This window comes from Vigna unguiculata, unplaced genomic scaffold (assembly GCF_004118075.2).
Source record: "Vigna unguiculata cultivar IT97K-499-35 unplaced genomic scaffold, ASM411807v1 contig_285, whole genome shotgun sequence".
NCBI classification, from domain to species: domain Eukaryota; kingdom Viridiplantae; phylum Streptophyta; class Magnoliopsida; order Fabales; family Fabaceae; genus Vigna; species Vigna unguiculata.
This window is the reverse complement of record NW_021010990.1, coordinates 34,710-43,123: the sequence shown is the minus strand read 5'-3', so window position 1 is coordinate 43,123 and position 8,414 is coordinate 34,710. Positions and strand designations below refer to the sequence as shown.

At 41.6% G+C, this 8,414-nt stretch overlaps 1 non-coding gene across 1 annotated transcript; it reads right to left on the bottom strand.

The window, feature by feature from the left end:
* Window positions 1–8,305: 8,305 nt before the first annotated feature.
* Window positions 8,306–8,414, bottom strand: LOC114171517. The gene has a single exon (XR_003601553.1). It is a non-coding gene; the product is annotated as a small nucleolar RNA R71 (small nucleolar RNA).

Here is an 8,414-nt window from a genome sequence, read left to right as displayed (position 1 = left end):
AGTGTCATTTGTAGTAGTGAATAGTGTTTGAATAGTGTCCGAATCTGGCATTTAACTTCTGGATTTTTGTTTTGGTAGCTACGAACTTGTTTTAACTTGAAATTTTTTTCCCCACTTCTAAGACGTTGAACTTGATAGGAAAAATAGCTAGAGCAATTGGTATGGTCTGAGTTAAGAGATTCAAAAAAATTTTGGACTGATTTTAAGTGAAACTTCAAAGGACCATAACTTTTGCTCTGGTTATCAGGTTTTTATCTTCTCCCACGCGCATGAACTAACCCCTAAACGGAATCTCTGCCGGCACACTTAGAGCAAACCACAGCCATTGACGGCCAAAAAAGGGCCTGGAAAATCAAATTGCCGCTTGCGAAGCCGCCGTCCCGAACCAGATCGCGCCGTCGCGAGCCACCTACGCGAACACAACCAGATCGGTGTTGCGAGCACCTCCGCTGCGACGAAACCAGAGCCAGCAGATGTCTCGCGAAACCAGGCTGCCACGACGAACCACCACACGTTGACGAAGCCACGCGTTGCAGAACCACTGCGAATCAGATCGACGACGAGGGCACTTTCTGACGCGAAATCCCCATCACTGCGGCGCCGGCCACCACGCAGCCACCTGCGACGAAAAAGCTGCCTGGAGAAGACGCGAAACCAGACGCGAACACACCTACATTGCGAGAATCCTCCACCTCCGTTCCAAACAGAACCGCAGGCCACCGTGACAGAAATCGATGTCGATTGCGCCAATGCGACAGCCACCACGGTACCTGCAAAAACCAGACCAGACAGACCCCCGCGAAGCAACTGATGAGTCATTATTTTCTTCTATTCCACTAGCCTTTGTGCACCCATTAGACAGTTGATTAGTGCTTAATTGTTCATCATTAGAGTGTTTTTCATCTGTTGGGCTTTATTGGGCCACTGTTCCGAATTTGGACTAATTTCACATTATTTGGCCTAATTTTTGTTTTTAATTATTTTTAGGTATTTGGGTGAAGCAATTTTGGAGCTTGGACATTAATATTTAGTTGAAGAAACTTTCCACATCATTGCCACATCATTTCCATGTCATTTCCACGTCAGCAAAGTCAATGGGTCAACATTTGAGGCCCATAGTGGCATTTTTGTAATTCTGCGGCTTATAATGGCAGTTTTGTAATTCTGAGTGGCATGGGTGATATGACCACGAATTAGGTCTGCATGAGAAGAAGGCAGCCGCTCATTCATCTTCAACCTCTCTTCAAAACCTCCATTTTCGTTCTCCAAGCTTCCATGGACGTCCCCTTGCGGTTTTTCACGTTTTTGGCTCATTTTTACCGTTTTTATGCATATTTGACAGCACCCATTGAGGGTTTTACGTTTGGAATTCGTTTTCTTGGTTGGGCAGTTCGGTTTGTGGATTTTATTGACTTGGAACAATACCCATTCATGGGGTTTTCGCATTTATATATGATAACACTGTTTTGCATTCCATTTAAGCTTTGAAATCTCAATTTTTGCTCTTAAATTGCGTTTTCAGATTTGAAGGGTTCTTGGTTCTTGGTTCTGATTTTTGTGATTTCAGTTTTGAAGTGTTTAATTACTCATTTCCATGTCTAGCTAAATTCGTGTATTGACTCCTTGATGAAAAATGCAATGAAGCTTTGAGGTTGTGCTTGTTTTGTGAAATCTGCCATGTTTTTGTTCTGAATTCGTGGAATGCATGTGGTGAATCTGTCAATGCTTAATTTACAGAGTAATTGCATGTGTTTTGTTTAAGATACGTTCATGCTTAATGTATGTAGCTTGGCTGTCACGAATTTAAGGATGTGTGCATTGCTTAATTGCATAATGAAGCTAGATTGTAATTTTCGCTTAGTGAATTATTATCTAGTGGATTGAGACAAGGCAGGGTTGGTGTTAATTTGGTGGCCTATGATAAGTGAAATTGCGTTTGAATCAGGGATGTCAATACGGTTTTAGTCACTGTAGCATTTAAATTAATCTATTGATTAGCATTCTGAATCTGTCTGCCAACCCCCTCCCCCTGTGTTTTATTGTTGTGTTCATCTGGAAAATTGGCTTTGAATGAAAATATTGGTCGTTGGGAGACGACTTGGTTCACTTTCATGTACTGCATTTAATATGTTTTAATTTGGTGGGGTACGGCCTCTATCAAATTTGGCGCCGTTGCCGGGGACCAATCGTTTCGTTCAAAGTAAAATTTTCAGTGTGTTTGTGTTCTGTGTTTTGGTGTGTGTGTAGTTCAAGTGTGGTTGAGTTGGTATATGTTCATTGTGATGTTAATGTTGTGTTAAGTTCAGTGTCTGTTTCCATTCCTGTGTGTTTCTGTTTAGTGTAGTGAATAGTGTCGCGGCGCGCATGAATAGTGTCATTTGTAGTAGTGAATAGTGTTTGAATAGTGTCCGAATCTGGCATTTAACTTCTGGATTTTTGTTTTGGTAGCTACGGAGCTTGTTTTAACTTGAAATTTTTTTCCCCACTTCTAAGACGTTGAACTTGATAGGAAAAATAGCTAGAGCAATTGGTATGGTCTGAGTTAAGAGATTCAAAAAAATTTTGGACTGATTTTAAGTGAAACTTCAAAGGACCATAACTTTTGCTCTGGTTATCAGGTTTTTATCTTCTCCCACGCGCATGAACTAACCCCTAAACGGAATCTCTGCCGGCACACTTTAGAGCAAACCACAGCCATTGACGGCCGAAAAAAGGGCCTGGAAAATCAAATTGCCGCTTGCGAAGCCGCCGTCCCGAACCAGATCACCGCCGTCGCGAGCCACGTACGCGAACACAACCAGATCGGTGTTGCGAGCCACCTCCGCTGCGACGAAACCAGAGCCAGCAGATGTCTCGCGAAACCAGGCTGCCACGACGAACCACCGCACGTTGACGACGCCACGCGTTGCAGAACTACTGCGAATCAGATCGACGACGAGGGAACTTTCTGACGCGAAATCCCCATCACTGCGGCGCCGGCCACCACGCAGCCACCTACGACGAAAAAAGCTGCCTGGAGAAGACGCGAAACCATACGCGAACACACCTACATTGCGAGAATCCTCCACCTCCTTCCAAATAGAACCGTAGGCCACCGTGACAGAAATCGATGTCGATTGCGCCAATGCGACAGCCACCACGGTACCTCAAAAGAACAGACCAGACAGACCCCCGCGAAGCAACTGATGAGTCATTATTTTCTTCTATTCCACTAGCCTTTGTGCACCCATTAGACAGTTGATTAGTGCTTAATTGTTCATCATTAGAGTGTTTTTCATCTGTTGGGCTTTATTGGGCCACTGTTCCGAATTTGGACTAATTTCACATTATTTGGCCTAATTTTTGTTTTTAATTATTTTTAGGTATTTGGGTGAAGCAATTTTGGAGCTTGGACATTAATATTTAGTTGAAGAAACTTTCCACATCATTGCCACATCATTTCCATGTCATTTCCACGTCAGCAAAGTCAATGGGTCAACATTTGAGGCCCATAGTGGCATTTTTGTAATTCTGCGGCTTATAATGGCAGTTTTGTAATTCTGAGTGGCATGGGTGATATGACCACGAATTAGGTCTGCATGAGAAGAAGGCAGCCGCTCATTCATCTTCAACCTCTCTTCAAAACCTCCATTTTCGTTCTCCAAGCTTCCATGGACGTCCCCCTTGCGGTTTTTCACGTTTTTGGCTCATTTTTACCGTTTTTATGCATATTTGACAGCACCCATTGAGGGTTTTACGTTTGGAATTCGTTTTCTTGGTTGGGCAGTTCGGTTTGTGGATTTTATTGACTTGGAACAATACCCATTCATGGGGTTTTCGCATTTATATATGATAACACTGTTTTGCATTCCATTTAAGCTTTGAAATCTCAATTTTTGCTCTTAAATTGCGTTTTCAGATTTGAAGGGTTCTTGGTTCTTGGTTCTTGGTTCTGATTTTTGTGATTTCAGTTTTGAAGTGTTTAATTACTCATTTCCATGTCTAGCTAAATTCGTGTATTGACTCCTTGATGAAAAATGCAATGAAGCTTTGAGGTTGTGCTTGTTTTGTGAAATCTGCCATGTTTTTGTTCTGAATTCGTGGAATGCATGTGGTGAATCTGTCAATGCTTAATTTACAGAGTAATTGCATGTGTTTTGTTTAAGATACGTTCATGCTTAATGTATGTAGCTTGGCTGTCACGAATTTAAGGATGTGTGCATTGCTTAATTGCATAATGAAGCTAGATTGTAATTTTCGCTTAGTGAATTATTATCTAGTGGATTGAGACAAGGCAGGGTTGGTGTTAATTTGGTGGCCTATGATAAGTGAAATTGCGTTTGAATCAGGGATGTCAGTACGGTTTTAGTCACTGTAGCATTTAAATTAATCTATTGATTAGCATTCTGAATCTGTCTGCCAACCCCCTCCCCCCTGTGTTTTATTGTTGTGTTCATCTGTAAAATTAGCTTTGAATGAAAATATTGGTCGTTGGGAGACGACTTGGTTCACTTTCATGTACTGCATTTAATATGTTTTAATTTGGTGGGGTACGGCCTCTATCAAATTTGGCGCCGTTGCCGGGGACAATTCGTTTCGTTCAAAGTAAAATTTTCAGTGTGTTTGTGTTCTGTGTTTTGGTGTGTGTGTAGTTCAAGTGTGGTTGAGTTGGTATATGTTCATTGTGATGTTAATGTTGTGTTAAGTTCAGTGTCTGTTTCCATTCCTGTGTGTTTCTGTTTAGTGTAGTGAATAGTGTCGCAGCGCGCATGAATATATCATTTGTAGTAGTGAATAGTGTTTGAATAGTGTCCGAATCTGGCATTTAACTTCTGGATTTTTGTTTTGGTAGCTACGAAGCTTGTTTTAACTTGAAATTTTTTTTCCCCACTTCTAAGACGTTGAACTTGATAGGAAAAATAGCTAGAGCAATTGGTATGGTCTGAGTTAAGAGATTCAAAAAAATTTTGGACTGATTTTAAGTGAAACTTCAAAGGACCATAACTTTTGCTCTGGTTATCAGGTTTTTATCTTCTCCCACGCGCATGAACTAACCCCAAACGGAATCTCTGCCGGCACACTTTAGAGCAAACCACAGCCATTGACGGCCAAAAAAAGGGCCTGGAAAATCAAATTGCCGCTTGCGAAGCCGCCGCCCCGAACCAGATCGCCGCCGTCGCGAGCCACCTACGCGAACACAACCAGATCGGTGTTGCGAGCCACCTCCGCTGCGACGAAACCAGAGCCAGCAGATGTCTCGCGAAACCAGGCTGCCACGACGAACCACCACACGTTGACGAAGCCACGCGTTGCAGAACCACTGCGAATCAGATCGACGACGAAGGCACTTTCTGACGCGAAATCCCCATCACTGCGGCGCCGGCCACCACGCAGCCACCTGCGACGAAAAAAGCTGCCTGGAGAAGACGCGAAACCAGACGCGAACACACCTACATTGCGAGAATCCTCCACCTCCGTTCAAACAGAACCGCAGGCCACCGTGACAGAAATCGATGTCGATTGCGCCAATGCGACAGCCACCACGGTACCTGCAAAAAACCAGACCAGACAGACCCCCGCGAAGCAACTGATGAGTCATTATTTTCTTCTATTCCACTAGCCTTTGTGCACCCATTAGACAGTTGATTAGTGCTTAATTGTTCATCATTAGAGTGTTTTTCATCTATTGGGCTTTATTGGGCCACTGTTCCGAATTTGGACTAATTTCACATTATTTGGCCTAATTTTTGTTTTTAATTATTTTTAGGTATTTGGGTGAAGCAATTTTGGAGCTTGGACATTAATATTTAGTTGAAGAAACTTTCCACATCATTGCCACATCATTTCCATGTCATTTCCACGTCAGCAAAGTCAATGGGTCAACATTTGAGGCCCATAGTGGCATTTTTGTAATTCTGCGGCTTATAATGGCAGTTTTGTAATTCTGAGTGGCATGGGTGATATGACCACGAATTAGGTCTGCATGAGAAGAAGGCAGCCGCTCATTCATCTTCAACCTCTCTTCAAAACCTCCATTTTCGTTCTCCAAGCTTCCATGGACGTCCCCCTTGCGGTTTTTCACGTTTTTGGCTCATTTTTATGCATATTTGACAGCACCCATTGAGGGTTTTACGTTTGGAATTCGTTTTCTTGGTTGGGCAGTTCGGTTTGTGGATTTTATTGACTTGGAACAATACCCATTCATGGGGTTTTCGCATTTATATATGATAACACTGTTTTGCATTCCATTTAAGCTTTGAAATCTCAATTTTTGCTCTTAAATTGCGTTTTCAGATTTGAAGGGTTCTTGGTTCTTGGTTCTGATTTTTGTGATTTCAGTTTTGAAGTGTTTAATTACTCATTTCCATGTCTAGCTAAATTCGTGTATTGACTCCTTGATGAAAAATGCAATGAAGCTTTGAGGTTGTGCTTGTTTTGTGAAATCTGCCATGTTTTTGTTCTGAATTCGTGGAATGCATGTGGTGAATCTGTCAATGCTTAATTTACAGAGTAATTGCATGTGTTTTGTTTAAGATACGTTCATGCTTAATGTATGTAGCTTGGCTGTCACGAATTTAGGGATGTGTGCATTGCTTAATTGCATAATGAAGCTAGATTGTAATTTTCGCTTAGTGAATTATTATCTAGTGGATTGAGACAAGGCAGGGTTGGTGTTAATTTGGTGGCCTATGATAAGTGAAATTGCGTTTGAATCAGGGATGTCAATACGGTTTTATTCACTGTAGCATTTAAATTAATCTATTGATTAGCATTCTGAATCTGTCTGCCAACCCCCCTCCCCCTTGTGTTTTATTGTTGTGTTCATCTGGAAAATTGGCTTTGAATGAAAATATTGGTCGTTGGGAGACGACTTGGTTCACTTTCATGTAATGCATTTAATATGTTTTAATTTGGTGGGGTACGGCCTCTATCAAATTTGGCGCCGTTGCCGGGGACCAATTGTTTCGTTCAAAGTAAAATTTTCAATGTGTTTGTGTTCTGTGTTTTGGTGTGTGTGTAGTTCAAGTGTGGTTGAGTTGGTATATATTCATTGTGATGTTAATGTTGTGTTAAGTTCAGTGGTTGTTTCCATTCCTGTGTGTTTCTGTTTAGTGTAGTGAATAGTGTCGCAGCGCGCATGAATAGTGTCATTTGTAGTAGTGAATAGTGTTTGAATAGTGTCCGAATCTGGCATTTAACTTCTGGATTTTTGTTTTGGTAGCTACGGAGCTTGTTTTAACTTGAAATTTTTTTTCCCCACTTCTAAGACGTTGAACTTGATAGGAAAAATAGCTAGAGCAATTGGTATGGTCTGAGTTAAGAGATTCAAAAAAATTTTGGACTGATTTTAAGTGAAACTTCAAAGGACCATAACTTTTGCTCTGGTTATCAGAATCACTATTATTTTATATGGATTTGGGGTAGAATTTGATTTCCTACCTTGTCGTAACCGGCTTTGCCGGTTTGCAAAATCAGATTCTCCAGAAAATGCCATTTTCTACATTTCAGCAATGTTTTTTGTGATTTTTCTTCATTTTTCTTACTTTTGAAAAATTGTTAAAAATACTTGTGCTTTGAGTTTTGATCTGATTTTTTTTGTGCTTCTGTTTGACCACTCAAAGGAATATCCTACCAATTTTCAAGTCATTTGAAGGTCGTTTGAGTATACTTGTAGTTATACCCTTTGTTATGCCAATATCACTACAATTAGTGCTTTTTAGTGCATGACTAGGGGAAACCCAAGTGAATTACAACCATTTGACCCTGAAATTGATAGGACATTCCACAGAGGAAGTAGGCATCTTAGGAATCCATCTTTGCATGCTGAATATTCAGTGACTTTTCCTGATTCTTCTGATTCTCATCACATTCCTGACACTCCTCATTCCTTGCATTCTGAGCATACTGTTTATTCTGAGCATTTTCATACTGATAACATGGCTCAACCTCCTCCACCTCCTCCACATCATGAGAGAACCATGAGTGAGCTCACTGCACCAGAGTTCACTTATGATAGTTTATGCATACAATACCCTGAGGAGGAGGTTCCATATGTGCTGAAAACTGGTTTAATACACTTGTTGCCAAAGTTTCATGGTCTTGCAGGTGAGGACCCGTGCAAACACTTGAAGCAGTTTCATGTCGTCTGTTCCACCATGAAGCCTGCAGATGTACAAGAGGACCATGTATACTTGAATGCTTTCCCTCATTCTTTGGAGGGTAATGCGAAAGACTGGCTGTACTACCTAGCACCCAGGTCCATCACAAGCTGGGATGACCTTAAGAGATTGTTCCTTGCCAAGTTCTTTCCTGCTTCAAGGACAACAGCCATACGGAAGGAGATTTCTGGCATCAAGCAGCAATCTGGGGAGACCCTTTATGAGTACTGGGAGAGGTTCAAGAATCTCTGTTCAAGCTGTCCACACCATCAGATT